Here is a 19,102-nt window from a genome sequence, read left to right as displayed (position 1 = left end):
ATGATGACTGCAGCCATGAAATTAAAAGACGCTTGCTCCTTGGAAGGAAAGTTATGACTATCCTAGACAGCATATTAAAAAGTAGAGACATTAATTTGCCAATAAAGGTCTGTCTAGTCAAGGCTATGGTTTTTCCAGTGGTCGTGTATGGATGTGAGAGTTGCACTGTGAAGAAAGCTGAGTGCCGAAGAATTGATGCTTTTGAACTGTGATGTTGGAGAAGACTCTTTGAGAGTCCCTTGGACTGCAAGGAGATCCAACTAGTCCATCCTAAAGGAGATCAGTCCAGGGTGTTCATTGGAAGGACTGATGTTGAAGCTGAAACTCCAATACTTTGGCCATCTGATGTAAAGAGCTGACTCATTTGAAAATACCTTGATGCTGGGAAAGATTGAAGGCAGGAGAAGAAGGGGACGACAGAGGATGAGATGGTTGGATAGCATCACTGACTTGATGTACATGGCTTTGGGTAGACTCAAATCGGTGAGTTGGTGATGGACAGGGAGGCCTGGCGTGCTGCGGTTCATGGGGTCGCAAAGAGTTGGACATGACTGAGCGACTGAACTGAACTGATACCCTCCTCCCCAAATTCCCTGAAACTAGTCTGAACAAATTAAAAGAAAGATACAATCAAAATTAACCTGTAATTCATATGCCTTAAGCCTAGGTAGTTAACAGTGGACAATTATCAATAGGCCTGTGGTCATACCTCAATAAGCATAATAGAATGCATGATTCTATTCGTTTACACAGAATAATTAGGGTATTCTTTTAGGGGTCGGGAGAATCTTGGTATGAGCCCTGGAGCTCTTCCTTCTGGGGGTCTGTTTTTTCCAGCTGGTATGTCGTTCCCATAGATATTGGGCATATAACTCAAAGTCTACAGTGAGGCCCAAGATGGAGTCTTACTTTCAAGATGGAGCCTGTTCTGTCTGTTTCCTCCTTCACACCCAAATATTGCCTTTAAAAACACTTTCCTAAAAACCATGGGGAGGTTGATTCTTTTGAGCAATACACTCCCCCTCCCCATACTCCTTGTGCTAAGTCTCTTCAGTCATGTCTGACTCTTTGTGACCCTATGGATCACCAGGCTCCTCTGTCCATGGAATCCCCCATACTCTGGTGCCCTGCCAATAAAGGCTTTACTTTCCTTTATCACAGCCCAATAACAAATACTTGGCTTTGTTGCATGGTGGGCAAGTGGTCCCAAAGGTTGGTTCTGTAACAATCCTGAAAAAATATCTCTACTTAATTATGAAAATATGTAACAGTAGCAAAAATGGAGCTGAAAGCAAAACTAAGTTCTTTATCTCTAATAAAGATGGGGCTCTATTGACTTTTTAAAAACATTTTATTTTGTATTAGGGCATAGCCAATTAACAATACTGTGATAATTTCAGGTGAATAGTGAAGGCACTCAGTCATACATATGCATGTATCTGTTCTCCCCCAAACTTCCTTTTCCATCCAGGCTGCCAAACAATATTGAGCAGAATTCCATGTGCTATACAGTCGGTCCTTTTTGGTTATCCACTTTAAATACAGCAGTGTGTACATGTCCATCCCAAACTCCCTAACTGTCCTTTCCCCTCATCCTCCTCCAATTCTCCCCCAAACCATAAATTTGTTCTCTAAGTCTGAAGCTTTCTCTAGAATGCTGAGTGAGGTCTGATTTTTAATGTTTTTTTTTGGTTTTGTTTTGTTTTTTATCACCTGGAAGTTCTTGTATGTAGTTCATTAAGAGTTAAGTAGTACAACTTTTTCATTCTTATGGGGAAAAGGAAAGAAAAAAACATGAGAACTATCTTGTCACAAGCCAGGGGCATCACTTGATTCCCTGGGATGTTCTTTCCTACACATCTCAGGCTCCACAAAGAATAGAAGTTTTATTTTTAGTAAAGAGTTAAATAATTAGCTAACTGCTAAAGAGTTAGCTAGTTATGATATACTATCTTTAGAGAGTAAGTAAAAATGAAGAATTAATTATGACTGAGTAATAAAAAAAAGAATCATTGTTACTAAGTAAAAAGAAATATATATGTTTATATGTATGCAGAGTACATCATGAGAAATGCTGGTCTGGAGGAAGAACAGCTGGAATCAAGATTTCTGGGAAAAATATCAATAACTTCAGATATGCAGATGACACAACCCTTATGGCAGAAAGTGAAGAAGAACTAAAGAGCCTTTTGATGAAAGTGAAAGAGGAGAGTGAAATGGTTGGCTTAAAGCTCAACATTCAGAAAACTAAGATCATGGCATCTGGTCCCATCACTTCATGGCAAATAGATGGGGAAACAGTGGAAACAGTGGCTGACTTTATTTTTCTGGGTTCCAAAATCACTGCAGATGGTGATTGCAACCATGAAATTAAAAGACACTTACTCCTTGGAAGGAAAGTTGTGACTATCCGAGACAGCATATTCAAAAGCAGAGACGTTACTTTGCCAACAAAGGTCCATCTAGTCAAGGCTATGGTTTTTCCAGTGGTCATGTATGGATGTGAGAGTTGGACTGTGAAGAAAGCTGAGAACCGAAGAACTGATGCTTTTGAACTGTGGTGTTGGAGAAGACTCTTGAGAGTCCCTTGGACTGCAAGGAGATCCAACCAGTCCATCCTAAAGGAGATCAGTCCAGGGTGTTCATTGGAAGGACTGATGCTAAAGCTGAAACTTCAATACTTTGGCCACCTCATGCGAAGAGCTGACTCATTTGAAAAGACTCTGATGCTAGGAAGGATTGGGGGCAGGAGGAGAAGGGGATGACAGAGGATGAGATGGTTGGATGGCATCACTGACTCGATGGACATGGGTTTGGGTAGACTCCAGGAGTCGGTGATGAACAGGGAGGCCTGGCGTGCTGTGGTTCATGGGGTCACAGAGAGTCAGACATGACTGAGGAACTGAACTGAACTGATGCATGTGAGGAAATGAGAGAAAATGTGCCTTAATCTTAATCAGCTAATTAATTCTCAGGATAAATGTAACTTGTTCAAGGTAACTTAAGTAAGAGTTAAAGGGGACTTTTGGCTCTTGTCTGAGTTGATGATGCCTAAATTGTATTCTCCAAGATTGTCTTGAATAACACACTTTTTTTTACCTCTTAAGCAGAGTAAATTATTCTACACAATCTGGAGAGTCACTGGGGGAGATATGCAGCTAGTTTTACCCAATGATCACCATCTAGTATTATAATCAGAAGAAGAATGTAATGATCAGATATCACATTGCTAATCTGATTTTTCTGTTCTCTCTTAATAATTCACTGCTTTCCCTGCTCCTTGGACTAAGACCAGGGGAAAGGTTTTGAAATAATTGAAATCATTCTTTTTTTTTAAAAAAATTTAGTTTTATATAAAACTTTTCCAGAAAGTTTTGCTGCATTTTGTAGTATGGGTAGAGATGCCCCTTCCCAAGTCACTTTGACATTCAACCTGACAGCTGGATAGCACTGAAGTAATCCTAAGGATCTGTTTGTTAGAGAGAACTTTGTCATTTGAGAGAATCACAGTTTAAAAATGAAATAATAAAACACAAATAAAATAGGGAAAATAAACAAATATATAAAAATAGAAAGTCACAGTGACAGAAAAACATGTTTCTTGTTACTATTATAAAATTCCTGAATGTGATCACATAATTCATGAGGAGGTTGTGGCATCACCTTCAAAATAGGTAGCCTGTATTGAAGCATAAATCGGGCCTCTGAATTTGCAGACCACTGCAAAACTAACCAAAATGTCTGATTTTGTGATGTTGGTTGTCCTTCTCTTGTGATGATATAAATGAAGGATGTTGGATCATTGAAAAACATTAAGCTTATCCAATAAAATACTTACGTTTGCAGATTTTAAAGATAAAAGAAAGAAAAAGTATGGAATTTCCTAAACAAAGTCAAATGAAATATCTTCAGTTTAAGAAAATAGGAAGAGAGACAATATAGTGTGTCAACCGAAAAAATGTTCACAACCTAAAAGTTGAGCTATGTTTTACTCAGTACAAAGTTTTTAGACTTAAGCTTGAGAGGCAGCATCTCAAGGAACCCTGAGAGAACTACTCCAAGGAGGTAAAGGATAGAGCCAGGTTATATATGTTTTGCCAGAAAGGGAAGGTAGTCTGAATATAAAGTTATTATTAATCAAAGAAAACTAGATATCCCAAGTTAAGGAATTTAGTGTTTTTCTATGAATGGGAAGATTCAAGAGTCTGGACTCAATGAAATCATTCCTTCCATATCAATCAATCAATCAATCCTCAGGGCTCACCATAGGGAATAACTGCAATATGATGGCTGCTAGATTGCAGGTATTCTTCTCCTTCCTGAGTTTCCTTAGGGGTCACCAGATCACATTGGAAGGCTGCAATTGTTGATGACTATGTGGCACCCCACTCCCGTACTCTTGCCTGGAGAATCCCATGGACGGAGGAGCCTGGTAGGCTGCAGTCCATGGGGTCGCAGGGAGTCGGACACGACTGAGTGACTTCACTTTCGCTTTTCACTTTCATGCATTGGAGAAGGAAATGGCAACCCACTCCAGTATTCTTGCCTGGAGAATCCCAGGGACGGGGAGCCTGGTGGGCTGCCGTATATGGGGTTGCACAGAGTCAGACACGACTGAAGCGACTTAGCAGCAGCAGCAGCACGACATACTTGTTTACTGATATGACAGGAAATAATCCACTTCTCAAATACAATACATAGGATTGAACAATACAAGTACAATAAAATTACATGAGCATTTGGGTAAAACATATAGCTCTTCCCCTGTTGAAGGTTTTTGCTCTTGTTTTTATCTTGCCTTTCTCTATAAAGAGATTTATTCACATTATCACAATCCGTTAGAGTTACATCTACACTCCATATGCTAAATCTCACCTCCTCAGATTGGGGACTAGTTTTTATTCTCCAACTACTCATTTTTCATTAAGACAAGGAGAGTATTTACATATTTGTATGGTACAAATCTAGCCAGTCAACAGCAGAATTGATACTCATCATGATGGCTTTTTAAAGTTACTGAGGCAGATGATATCCTTGTCAGTGTCCTAAGGATTTCAGAGGTGTAGTCTATGATACTATTGATATAGTGAGGTTGGCCATAAGTGCTGAATTCAACTCCTGAAAATAGATTGTCATAAGATGGCAACATTAGAAAGTTTTGTTGTTTTTGTTGCTTGAGAAAGTGTTGGGTGTGAGGAAGTGTGACAATTTGCCTTTTCTCCTTTGCTGTATCCTTCTAGGGCTTCTTTCATCAGCATATTTTTTAAAAAGTGCCTTGAATGTAGATGGCTACTTCCTGCTGAGCTAGTCAAAGTGCATTACATACATTATCTCTCATTTGTCCTCCTCTAATCATCAGTGTTTGATACATATCAAAGTGCTTTTGAACTGTGGTGCTGGAGAAGACTCTTGAGAGTCCCTTGGACTGCAAGGAGATCCAACCAGTCCGTTCTGAAGGAGATCAGCCCTGGGATTTCTTTGGAAGGAATGATGCTAAAGCTGAAACCCCAGTACTTTGGCCACTTCATGCAAAGAGTTGACTCATTGGAAAAGACTCTGATGCTGGGAGGGATTGGGGCAGGAGGAGAAGGGGATGACAGAGGATGAGATGGCTGGATGGCATCACTGACTTGATGGACGTGAGTCTGAGTGAACTCCGGAAGTTGGTCATGGACAGGGAGGCCTGGCGTGCTGTGACTCATGGGGTTGCGAAAAGTCGGACACTACTGAGCAACTGAACTGAGCTGAACTGAACTGAATCCTCAGTGTTTGATAGATGTTAAAGGAATCAAAGGACTGTCCTTTTATTTTTAATTTAAGAGGAGATTGGGGTTACAAAAAAGAAAAGTACAGAAGAGTGATTTTTCCAAGATGGTAGTCAACTTTGGAATTCACTTATAATCCAGGAAAAGAGAAAACAAAAAACCATATTTGATTTCCTTACTATTGTTCACCAGTAGCCTACTTACCTTTTTTCAAAACCTGAAAAGGCTGCTCTTCTTGTTTTTCTTGTCTTGAAGTGGGCTTCTAGTTTGTGAAAAGTAAACATGAGTGATCTCACTTTCTGGCTGAAAAGATCCTCCTTGTTTGTCCAGCTCTTTTCCATCAGTGGGTACTTACACCAGAGCCATCGCAGCTCTGAGAGAAAACACACACACAGATGGGGTATCCACGTGAAAGAGGAACATAAAGTCACAGTGATTTGGGAATTATTTGTTATACCACATATATTTAGTATATTTTTACTAATATATCCTATTTTAGTAATATTTAAACATAATGAAATGATAACCTTCTACTACTTAAAATGTATTTGTAATCAAAAAGTGTGCAAATGAACAAAAAGGTACATCCCCATCAGGCAAATAAGTTAATTCCAATAATGTAGATTTCTACAAATCAATGAAGTAAGTATATGTTGCTACAGGGTATTATTCCTAGTATTTTTCTATGCAAAAAGCAATAAATTGTGCTGAATTTTCTTGATGTACAAACAATGCATGCAAATTGAAAATAATTATGGAATACAAAGAAAGCACAAATAAGAAAATAAAAGCAATCTATTCTTCCACATCCAGAGATAAGAGCTCTTATTATCTGGGGGCAGTTTATAGCAATTTTTAGAAAAAATGAATATTAGTGGTAGTTGTTACACTTCTTAATGTTTCCTGCAACAAAAACTAAAAAAGTGAAAAGATACCAGAAAAGAAAGCCTTCCACATGTATTCTGGCTCTGATTTGAACATTAGTTCAAAGACTTTACAAAGCTGTTAACATCTCGCTAACTTCTTTTTTGTGGTTGACATTTCTATTTCTGTTCCTCTTCTTAAGATGCCAATTTTATAACCTTTGCTTGTGCTTTTATTATTTGTCAATCCACTAAAAACAATTCACTAGAAGTCAAGTCATCAAATGATTAATTCCCCAAATTACTATTTCACCAATGTTTTAACAGATTAAAGGTGAATCTATAAGAATTTCACCAGGAATATTTGAAAAATATAGGCATAAAAGTATATTTTATTATCAATAAAAATGCTGACATTTACTTTTCTGTTTTATTTTTCTTTCATTTTTTTTAACTTTCGTTTTGCTTAGTTGCTCAGTCATGTCCGACTCTTTGCAACCACATGGACTGTTTCCCATCAGATTCCTCTGTCCGTGGGGATACTCCAGGCAAGAATACTGGAGTGGGTTGCCATGCCCTTCTCCAGGATCTTCCCAATCCAAGGATTGAACTGGGGTCTCCTGCATTGCACATGGATTCTTTACTAGCTGAGCTACCAGGGAATCCCAAGCTTTCACTGGTGACTGCCTAATCTTTTATTCATTTTTTTGTTTGTTTTGTCAGTCTTTTTTTTTTTTTCCAAGCAGAAAAATTATTGTGATTTTCAAGCAATCTGATACTTTAAAGTTTGCAGTTATATTTAATAAATTTAAATTCTGTGGTTGTAATCATAGTGGGGATACTTGTTATTATTTCTGGAAATATTTGCTTCCTCTTTTGAGTGATTAAAATCTTTGTTGGAGCTTTGTGGAAACTATTACCAAGTGAAATTAGTCCAAATGTGTTAGCTAGCACTCAAAATTTAGTAACTTCTAATGTGAGAAGATTTCTGGCTACTTCCTTCAAATATTTTTGAAATTAAAAATAATTAAATTCAACACTTAAGTAAAATATATTTTAAATTAACATAATCATATTTAGCTAAATTTTAAGTTTAGGTTTATATTTGCATAATTGAAAATTAATTTTTCAAATTCTTTAAATTTAAATAATTTTTAACTTAATTATATGTTAAAATTAATTGTGCTTTATTGTAATTCAATTTATTTAAAGATTTTGATTTGAATCATTAGAAATATAACTTCTCTGCTAATAGCCTAGTTGAGGAATTCAAGAATAAAAGAAATCAAAAATAAAAATTTTAAATATTTAACTTTTAAAAACTCAAAAATCTATTCAAAAATTCTTACAAGAATAAGAGGTATTTAAGACAGTCCATGTAAAATGCCAAAATCTTAATAGGAGAGAATTTTCTAGAGAAAAAGCAGAAGCACTGAGAGGAAATTATTGATTGACTTATTGACAGCTTAAAGTTTAGTTGACTGTTTATGACTGAACTTTCTAGAGTTTTGATTTTGTATTATCAAGACATTTACAGACTTAGATTTTGGTTTGCTTAGGTAAGCCACCATGGCCATATCAGTCTAATGGCCTCTGCATTTAATTAATTTAACAAAATACTGATCTGTTTTATAATTTTATTATGTTTAGCTTATTTCACTATTTTTGTAAATGTTTCAAGCCAAGTATAGTTAATATTCAGAAAAGGTGGATTTAATTATCATTAATCTAAATTGAAATTCCTATTAAAACTTCTGGAAGCGGCAATTAAAACCATTAGCATATTGTATTCTTGGTTAATGGATTCTTTGTTGAATTGCTTCATTATCTCCTTTCCCAGTTCCCATCACCCTTTAAACTGAAATTTACCACCAAACGACCAACTATCAAACAAAATAGAGAACAATAGCAGCAACAATGAAACTAGATTGGATTGTTTCAGTTCCTACCTAATAAAACACAACATGGAACACAATGTTTAGACCAGTTTGATAATGCATTATTTAATTGCACAGAACTGCTTCCCATCTAAAGTGACTTGCTTCATACACTTACTGTTCTCACCTGGTTTGGAAACTTTGCTCATCATATGTATTCAGCATTCTTGTAAAAGATCCTTTTGTGTCTGATATTGATACTGGTAGTTGGGGACATAGGCTCTGTTTATCAAGAGCTTATCATAAATTGTGGAGAAAAAACAATAAACAGGCAAATTTCTTATATAATGTGTTTTCTGTTTTAACTGAAGTTGTTTATGAAGCATAATAAAGAAGAAGCAAATATCACTTTTCAACAAACCCTTCATCCTCCCGTGTTTATTGACTCCCTTCAGGATATCATGTCTCTTATGACATCAAGGCATTTTGGACAGTTTGCTCCTCTAGCTTGGTCCTTCCTTGGCATCTCCATACTTAGTTTTGTCTTTCTCTTGTTTGAGGATGCTTTTCCTGCTATATCACCATTGTAAAAGGGACTTACCTAATGATCCTCTCTAAATTAGCCAATATACCATTCAATTAATCTTTATTATATCACTGTTTTAAAACACAGTTTTGTTGTTTCTGTTCAGTTGCTTAGCCATGTCCAACTTTGTGTGATGCCAAGGACTGCAGTATACCAGGATTCCCTGTCATTCACTAGCTCCCGGAGTTTATATCTGGTATAGATACTGTTAGTTGAGGTCATAGGACAGTTGCTAAAACTCACGTCCATTGAACTGGTGATGTCAGCCAACCATCTCATCCTCTGTCATCCCCTTTTCCTCCTGCCTTCAATCGTTCCCAGCATCAGGGTCTTTTTCAATGAATGGGCTCATTGCATCAGCTGGGCAAAGTACTGGAGCTTTAGTTTCGGCATCAGTCCTTCCAATGAATACTCAGGGCTGATATAATTTAGGGCTGATTGGCTTGATCTTGCTGTCCAAGGGACTCTCAAGACTCTTCAGCACCACAGTTCAAAAGCTTCCGTTGTTTTGTGCTCAGTTTTCTTTATGGTCCAACTCTCACATCCATACATGACTACTGGAAAAACCATGGCTTTGACTAGATGGACCTTTGTCAGCAAAGTGATGTCTCTGCTTTTTAATATGCTGTTTGGCTTTTATTTCAAGGAGCAAGTGTCTTTTAATTTCTTGCCCGAAGTCATCATCTGTAGTGATTTTGTAGCCCAAGAAAATAAAGTCTGTTATTGTTTCCATTTTTTTCCTTATCTATTTGCCTGAAGTCACTGGACCTTAGTTTTTTGAATGTTGAGTCTAATGCCAGCTTTTTCACTCTCCTCTTTCACCTTCATCAAGACAAGAGGATATTTAATTCATCTTTGCTTTTTTCCATTAGTGTGGTCTGAACCATCAGCATATCTGAGGTTATTGATATGTCTCTTGGGAATCTTGATCCTAGCTTGAACTTCATCCAAACCCACCTTTTTCATGATATATTCTGCATATAAGTTAAATAAGCAGGATGACAATATACAGCTTTGATGTACTCCTTTCCAAATTTTGAACCAGTCCATTGTTCCATGTCCTATTTTAAATGCTGCTTCTTGACCCACACACAGGTTTCTCAGAAGGAGGGTAGAGTAGTCTGGTATTCTCATCTCTTTAATAATTTCCCACAGTTTGTGGTGATCCACACAGTGAAAAGCTTTAGTGTAGTCAATGAAGCAGAAGTAGATGTTTTTCTGGAATTCTCTTGTTTTTTCTAAGATCCAAAGGATGTTGGCAATTTGATCTCTTGTTCCTCTGTCTTTTCTAAACTCAGCTTGTTCATCTGGAAGTTTTCACTTCACACAGTGCTGAAATTTTGCTTAAAGGATTTTGAGCATTACTTTGCTAGCATGTGAAATGAGTGAAATTGTATGGTAGTTTGAACATTCTTTGGCATTGCCTTTCTTTGGGATTAGGATGAAAACTGACCTTTCCCAGTCCAGTAACTACTGCTGAGTTTTCCAAATTTGTTGGCATATTGAGTGCAGCACTTTAACAGCATCATCTTTCAGGATTTGAAATAGCTCAGCTGGTCTTCTCTCACCTCCACTAGTTTTGTTCATAGTAATGCTTCCCATAACCCACTTGAATTTACACTCCAATATGTCTGGTTCTAGGTGAGTGATCACACAATTGTGGCTATCCAGGTCATTAGAACACTTTTTTTACAGTTTTTCTGTGTGTTCTTGCCACCTCATCTAAATATCTTCTGCTTCTGTTAGGTCCATACAGTTTCTATCCTTTATCATGCCCATCTTTGCATGAAGTGTTCCCTTGGTATCTCTAATTTTCTTGAAGAGATCTCTCGACTTTCCCATTCTATTGTTTTCCTTTATTTCTTTGCGTTATTCACTTAGGAAGGCTTTCTTATCTCTCTCTGTCATTCTTTGAAACTCTGCATTCAAATGAGTATGTCTTTCCTTTTCTCCTTTGCCTTTCACTTCTCTTCTTTTCTCAATGATTCCTAAGGCCTTCTCAGACAACCATTTTGCCTTTTTGTATTTCTTTTTCTTGTGGATAATTTTTATCCCCACCTCCTGTACAATGTTATGAACCTCTGTCCATAGTTCTTCAGGGGCTCTATCAGATCTAATCCTTTAAATCTACTTGTCACTTCTACTGTATAATTATAAGGGGTTTGATTTAGGTTATGACTGAATGATCTAGTGGTTTTCCCTACTTTCTTCAATTTAAGTCTGAGTTTTGCAATAAGGAGTTCGTGATCTGAGTTACAGTCAGCTTCTGGTCTTGTTTCTGGTGATTGTATATACAGCTTTTCCATCTTCGGCTGCAAACAGCATGATCAATCTGATTTCAGTTTTGACAATCTGGTCATGTCCATGTGTAGAGCTGTCTCTTGAATTGTTGGAAGAAGGTGTTTGCTATGACCAGTTCATTCTCTTGGCAAAACTCTGTTAGCCTTTGCCTTGCTTCATTATGTACTCCAAGGCCAAACTTGCCTGTTACTCCAAGTATCTCTTGACTTCCTACTTTTGCATTCCAGTCCCCTTTGGTGAAAAGGACATCTTTTTTGGTAGTAGATCTAGAAGGTCTTGTAGGTCTTCATAGAACAGTTCATCTTGGTATTCTTAGTCATTAGTGGTTAGGGTATAGATTTGGATTGCTGTGATGTTGCATGGTTTGCCTTGGAAATGAACCTAGATGATTCTGTTTTTTTTGAGATTACATCCTATAAGGGCTAATTCATTCCTTCTAAGGGATTCTTGCCCACTGCTGCTGCTAAGTCACTTCAGTCATGTCTGACTCTGTGCAACCCCATAGACGGCAGCCCACCAGGCTCCCCCATCCCTGGGATTCTTCAGGCAAGAACACCGGAGTGGGTTTCCATTTCCTTCTCCAATGAATGAAAGTGAAAAGTGAAAGTGAAGTCACTCAGTCATGTCCGACTCTTAGCAACCCCATGGACTGCAGCCTACCAGGCTCCTCCGTCCATGGGATTTTCCAGGCAAAAGTACTGGAGTGGGGTGCCATTTCCTTCTCCATTCTTGCCCACAGTAGTAGATATAATGGTCTTTGGAACTTAATTCACCCATTCCCATCCATTTTAGTTCACTGATTCCTAAAATGTTGATGTTCACTCTTGCCATCTCCTGTTTGACCACATCCAATTTACCTTGACTAATGGACCTACCATTCTAGGTAACCATGCAATATTGTTCTTTATGGCATCAGACATTACTTTCACCACCAGACATATCCACAACTGGGCATCATTTCTTCTTTGGCTCAGCCTTTTCATTCATCCTAAATGAAGAGTTATTTCTTTACTCTTCTCCAGTAGCATGTTGGGCATCCATCAACTTGGGGGGTTCATCTTTTAGTGTCATATCTTTTTGCCTTTTCATATCGTTCATGGGATTCTCAAGGCAAGAGTGCTAAAGAGGTTTGCTATTCCCTTCACCAGTGGAGCACACATTGTCAGAACTCTCCAACATTCCCAGTCCTTCTTGAGTGGCTTTACACTGCATGGCTCATAGTTTCATTAAGTTTTACAAAAGATCCATGTGATCATTATGGTTAGTTTTCTGTGATTGTGGCTTTCATTCTGTCTGCCTCTGACAGGTGAGGATAAGAGGCTTGTGTAAACTTCCCGATGGAAGGGACTGGCTGTGGGGGAAACTGGGTCCTGCTCTGGTTGTCAGGGCCATGCTCTGTAAAATTTTAACCCAATTTTCTGCTGATGGATGGGGCTGTGTTCCCTCCTTGTAGTTTGCCCTGAGGACTCCTATGGATAATTTGTTTTATTCACCTGCTTATTTATTGATTAATATGTTTTGTCTTACCTCATTGGAACTTTCTTGGACTTTGCCATGTGACTTGCAGGATCTTTGTTTCATGACCAGGGATCCAACCCAGGCCCACAACACTGAAAGCACTGAATCTTAACCACTTCACCACCAGGGAATTCCTTCCCACCTTAATGGAATTTAAGCTCCATCAGAAGAGTGATATTTTCTTATTTTCATCTATTGTTTCCAGAGGCATTTTAGCCCATAATTACATTTTCTAGTCTTTGGATAATTAATTTGTATACACATTTATTGATCTACCTATATTTTCATTATTTATTCAATAAAGACTTATTGAACAATTATTTTATGCCAGGGACTTTTTTTTTTTTTTTTTTTTAGGTTTGGGGACAGGAGGAATGCAAAATCAAACCTCTGTCCTTAAGGATATTGGAGTTCAGAGGTGGAGACAGACATGAAACAGATAATAGACAGCATTTGAGATGGTGATTAATGCTACGGAGAAATATAGAACATAGAAGCTAGAATGGAATTGTTACCTTTACTAAGAAAGAAAGATCTTACGGAAAACGTAAATTTTAAGTAGAACCCTGACAAAGTATTTACTGTGATTAAAATAAGAAGTACATTGTAGATTTTAAACAGAGAAGTGAATTAATCTGCCTCCTGTTTTAGAAAAATCATTCCAGCTCTTGGATTGAATAAACCCTGTGGGGAGGCAGGATCTGGTGGAAATGAGGAGACTAAGGTAGGAAGTATATAATGGTCTACATAATAGGTGTCATTGCCAGGAAGCAGAATATTACCAGTGTAGATAAGGATAAATGATCAGATTCTATATATACTTTGAAGATACAGCATATGGAATTTGCTCATGGCATTAATGTACACTGTGGAAAAAAGAGAGTGTGGTTAGGATAACATATATTTTTGGCCTGATCCCTTAGAATGATGGAATTAAAGTCTATGAAAAGAGCGAGTCTGGGAGAAGGGAAGAAATTGGGAATAGGTTTGGGGCTTGTTAAACTTAAAATGCCTGTAAGACATCCAGGTAGAAATGTTGAACAGACAGTTTGGTTATACAAATTAAAATTCAGAGAATTCACCCATCCATCTTAATAAATATTCACTAATTATTTCTGCTGTGTCAGAAATTGCAATGCTGTAACTACTAATTTGAAAAATATACTATCCCTATGTTTTAGGAATTTTCAGTTTAAAGGGGAAAAAATGAGCAAGGGTTTCCAATAAATAGGATAAAAGTTTTCCTGATACTCCAGGAATATGTAGCAGTGGTAGGAAAGAGTTTTATTTGGTATTGGGTTAAGAAAATAGGGTTGGGAGAGCTGATGCTTTGGCAGAGACTTGAATGGTATTTAAGTTAGCCATATTGAGAGTGGGATCTAGAATGTTCCTTGCTGATTTTCAGGTACAGCTCATATCTCATTTCCATGACACTTTCCCATAAACTCATGCCAAGCATAATGTATTTCTTGAAATTAAGCAAAACAAATGGAATATGGATTTGACTTTGGGATTTTTATTTACAAAATAAATTCCAGGCAGACGCTTTAACCTCTGAGCCACCAGGGAAGCCCATTCTTCAAGATAGGATATATTATACAACTTACAGAATAATTTTTTAAATTTTTATAAAATGTTATCCTTATACTGCACTTTACAGTTTTTTCAAAGGTTTAATATTATTACAGTGAGGTGAATGAATGCTGTGATGTGCCCAGATCCTCTTTTAGGATTATAGCTCCAATTTTCCCAGCTCCTTGTAACATTCTCTTCTCTGAAAGTTGCCCTATGATGAAATGAGTCCATTACCCAAGGTAAGCACTCCTCCCCAGGGTCAGCACACATCTAACGAATGTCAGAGCATAAATGCCTCTCATTGCAGCTTGAGTCAAGACACCTCTGAAGAGCCATCTCATCTCCAGAATTCTCTTTATGATTGGTTGGGCGTTCTGTTAACACTACCTCAAATTTGAATTTATCCTTCAGTCCAATTCTGCTTTCTTCACTTGATTAAAGGTTTTGTTCCTAAAGATACTACCAAATAAACCTCTTGTAAGCCAATTTTTGACTTAGAGTCTACTTCCTGGTAACTGTGTGTGGCAGACAGCAATATTCACATCATCTACAATATAGATCCATTTAGTAAATCTCAGTTAAGCTCCCCAATTAGAATTAAGACTGTACACTTGACTGAAATCACTATTATAACTTTGGAGTAAACCAGTAGAAATATTCTTTATCTCCAAATTCTGCCAAACTCATGTGTACCCTAAATTATGAGTGTGTTATTTTAATTTTGAATACCTCACCACTGGATGAATGTATAGTAATTGATGGGTAAGAATGACCTATACAGAATCTAGTTCAGAGACTCTGCCAAATCCTCCCATTGTTTTTGAGCTTCTCAGTCAGGCTCTGAAATTTTAGAAGCATCCTTTTTTAGGAAGAGCAACTAGAGAGAATCCAGAAGAGGAGAAAGATGATCTAAATTATGGAAAGTCAGGCAATCAATCTCACATATATAAAAGATTTAAGGAGGATGCAATTTTTTTTTGTTTGTTTGTTTAAGCTATCTTGTCTCTTTATCCTTCTTTAACCTGAAACATTTCCAGAATCTTTTTTGGTTATCATGATGACATCGTATAGAGCTCCTATCTCCCCCATTTCTTTTCAGTTTCTTTCTTTTTAATTGGAGGATAACTGCTTTACAATGTTGTGTTGGTTCTGCCATACAACAATTCACATAATTCACAAAGTCAAAATTCACATAATCTCCTTCTGAAAAACCTTATTGTTGAGGCTCCCTCCACTTCCCATCCCACCCCTCTAGGTAGTCACAGAGTACCAGGCTGGGCTCCCTGTGTTATATAGCAGCTTCCCATTAGTTATCTGTTTTACACTTAATAGTGTATATACATCAGTGCTACTTTTTCAATTCATCTTACCCAAAAGAGGATGTAGTTTTAGCACTAAGAGTATGAAGCAACTTTGGACATATAAAGATACAAGAATAAAAGTGATGAAGAAGCAGGTTTTGCTCTTTGGCAACAGAGTTGTCTCACAATTACAAAAATATATTGAACTGGAGTAAAGTGACACAAAGCCAGGGAAGTTGTGGAAAGATAACTGCATTGTGCTGAGGTTCAAACAGCTGATGGTCAAGGCCTTGTCCAGCTTTGATTTTGCACGATAGTAAGCTTGGACAAGAAAGGGTCTCAGTTTGAAATGCATATCAGAGCAACATGGTAATTTATATAAGAAAGAAAAACATGTGCACTAGATATATTCATACTAAATAAAGAAAGAGATAAATCTGTATACTAGTTTTAACAGTTGTCGATATGGATGAAAATATTCTATGATGAGACAGCAACATAGCCTTGGTTTATTTACTTTCACAGTTTTAGAGAAATACATTGTATGCCAGAGGACAATATATTTATCATTTTCTTTGTGAAAAAACAAGCATTATTCTGTTGTTAGTGCATGCAGTGTTGTTATGTATATTTTTGTGCATATCACCAAGTGTACACGTGGAAGAATTTCCCTAGGACATACAACTAAGGATGGTGTATGTGGGTCACAAGATGTGAGTTATCTATTTTAATAGAAAATGCTAAATTGATTACTAAAGTGATTGTATCTGTATTCATTCCCACCAGCAATATGTAAAAATCAGTTACTCCCAGACAGCATCAACACTTGCCTCTTACTGATTTTCTATTAGAGTGTTGGGTGTGAAATACTCCCTTATAGAGATTTTACATTTCAATGTCGATTATTTACAAATTGAGGATTTTTCCATACAATCACGTGATGTCCCTTCCTCTTTTGTGAAATGCCAACTAAATGACCATACTGTGTGTGTGTTTTAAAAATATATTTCTCTAAATAAACTTCTTCCATATATTTTTCTTAAGAAGCAATAGAAGTTCTTTATATATTCTATTTAATCTTATCTAATTTTATGCATATGAAATATCTTCCTGCAGTGAGTGTTATCTTTTTATTATTTATGTAATAACCTTTTGAGAAATGAAAATGTTAATTCTAATATATTTATATTTACTGATTCTTTCATGGGTTACACATATTAGGTCTTGTTTAAGAAATTATTTTCTATGCTAAGGTCTTTAAGATGTTACTCTCTATTATTTTGCAATTTTGTCTTTACTATTTAGACATTTACATTTAATTTTTTAACCTACCTGATGATTCCTGTTAGTAGTGTTAGGTAGAGATCCAAATACATTTTTTAATGAACAATTGACTGTCCTGTGCTTAGTCACTCAGTTGTGTCCGACTCTTTGCAGCTGTATGGACTGTAGCCTGCCACAATCCTTTGTCCATGGGGATTCTCCAGGCAAGAATACTGGAGTGGGTTGCCATGACCTCCTCCAGGGGATCTTCCCAACTGAGGGATGGAATCAGATCTCCCACATTACAGGTGGGTTCTTTACCATCTGAGGCACCAGGGGAGCTCCTCTGTCCATTGAGTTTTCCAGGTAAAAATATTGGAGTGAGTAGCCATTTCCTTCTCCAGGGGATCTTCTCCACCCAGGGATCAACCAGTCTCCTGCACTCCTGCTTTGCAGGCGGATTCTTTACAATCTGAGCCATATACCTGGGATTAATCAACTTCCCAGGAGATGTTGTTGGTCTAACTTAGAAGGGTTCTTTCTCTTATCTCACTTGCATTTTCCCCCTAAATTAATTTCTATAACTTCACAATATATTTTGCTATTTGGTAATATGTTGACTATTCTTGATATCTGCAGTGTACTGTTTATTCTTATACTTTGCTTTCTGTACATATTTTAGAATCAACTCAATCGCTTCTCGGCCTTTTGGCTAAAATCAAGTGTAGAATCAACTCACTATTTTTTTTTTTTAATGCTGTCAGAATTTTTCCTGGAATTTATCTGGGGTAAAATTACATCCTTTCACTATTGTTTCCTCTTATTTATGAGCATTGTATATGACTCCATTTGTTTAACTATTTTAATGTCTTCCAGTAAAGCTCTATACATTTTTTAATGAGGCTTGCAAATTCTATGCTTTAAAAAGATTCATACTTTATACCTTTAATTTTGGTGATTTTATATTGTTTTATCTTTTTTTTTTCTTTTTCCAAAATATTTATTTTACAGAAATGCAATTTATTGCATTTACTAATTCTTAGTATTGAGCAACTTGCTAAATTATCTCATAATATTTTTCATAGCCAAATGTCCTTAGGAATGGCAATCTAACCATTTAAAAAGAAAGTTTAAAAGCCTATGAGAAATGGAGGCAAATAAGAAAATAAAACTTGAAGATATATAAGCGTTCTAGTCAACATCATTCTAGTGATGGAAAAATTTACAATAAAATTCTCATGAATGAATTTTTACAAATCCTGTTTTTGTATGTTTCACTGGGATGTGTCTACTGCTAAGAAATTGTGTTCTGCCTTGTTCAGATACCAGGTTCTTTTCTTGTTGGAATGATGCTTTGGGGTTTATGATAGAAAAGTAAAATCTAACACCTTTCCCCTAACCTCCATCCCTTCTTCAAAAGAAACTGCTCTGTTTGATCCTCTTCGTGAAGTTCCTATTGACAGGACATCAATCATTTTATTTGTATACCACTTTTCACAGAACTAAATGTGCTTTACAGAATTAGTAACATCCCAGTTCCCAACGTAGACTGACAGATTATTTGTTCAAAAGGCAAGCTTATCAAGTCTGCACTGCTTACCTTTCTGTGTGCAGAGCTGTATTGGCTGTCTGTGAAATGAGGGGAGCATCAGGTGTCCCTGGCATTTGACAAGCAGTGGTGCTGTGGATGTCTCTGCCAGGCCCTTTGGAGCAGCAGGCTGTGGGCTCCTTGTGTCTGAAAGGCCATATGAACCTGCAGGGAAGAGGATGTGCCAGTTCTCCAGTGGCATTTCATAGGGAATTCATTGCCATGAGACTCAACTCCTTGGGTTGAAAGTCATCAAGGAGTACTAATCATTCTAGGGGCTGCGCTTGGTAACCAAGTCCCAGGGGTTAGGTAACATCAAATAAAACCAGACACAAATGTCATTTCTTTATTACCAAAAATTATAATCTTTTTTTTTTTTCCCCCCTTCTTAAGTGTGGTTCTTCCAATCTGGTCAGGCTTATCTTTTCAGTTTCTCTGTGGGCATTTCATCTTCTTTGCTATGCT

At 37.0% G+C, this 19,102-nt stretch overlaps 1 pseudogene; it reads left to right on the top strand.

Annotated features, from left to right (window-relative positions):
- The first annotated feature begins 17,741 nt into the window (after positions 1 to 17,741).
- Positions 17,742 to 17,852, top strand: LOC133237881 (U2 spliceosomal RNA; annotated as a pseudogene).
- Positions 17,853 to 19,102: the final 1,250 nt, after the last annotated feature.

Source organism: Bos javanicus, chromosome 24, assembly GCF_032452875.1.
Source record: "Bos javanicus breed banteng chromosome 24, ARS-OSU_banteng_1.0, whole genome shotgun sequence".
In the NCBI taxonomy this organism is placed as follows: domain Eukaryota; kingdom Metazoa; phylum Chordata; class Mammalia; order Artiodactyla; family Bovidae; genus Bos; species Bos javanicus.
The sequence above is the reverse complement of the archived record's forward strand: the minus strand, read 5'-3'. Positions and strand labels throughout refer to the sequence as shown.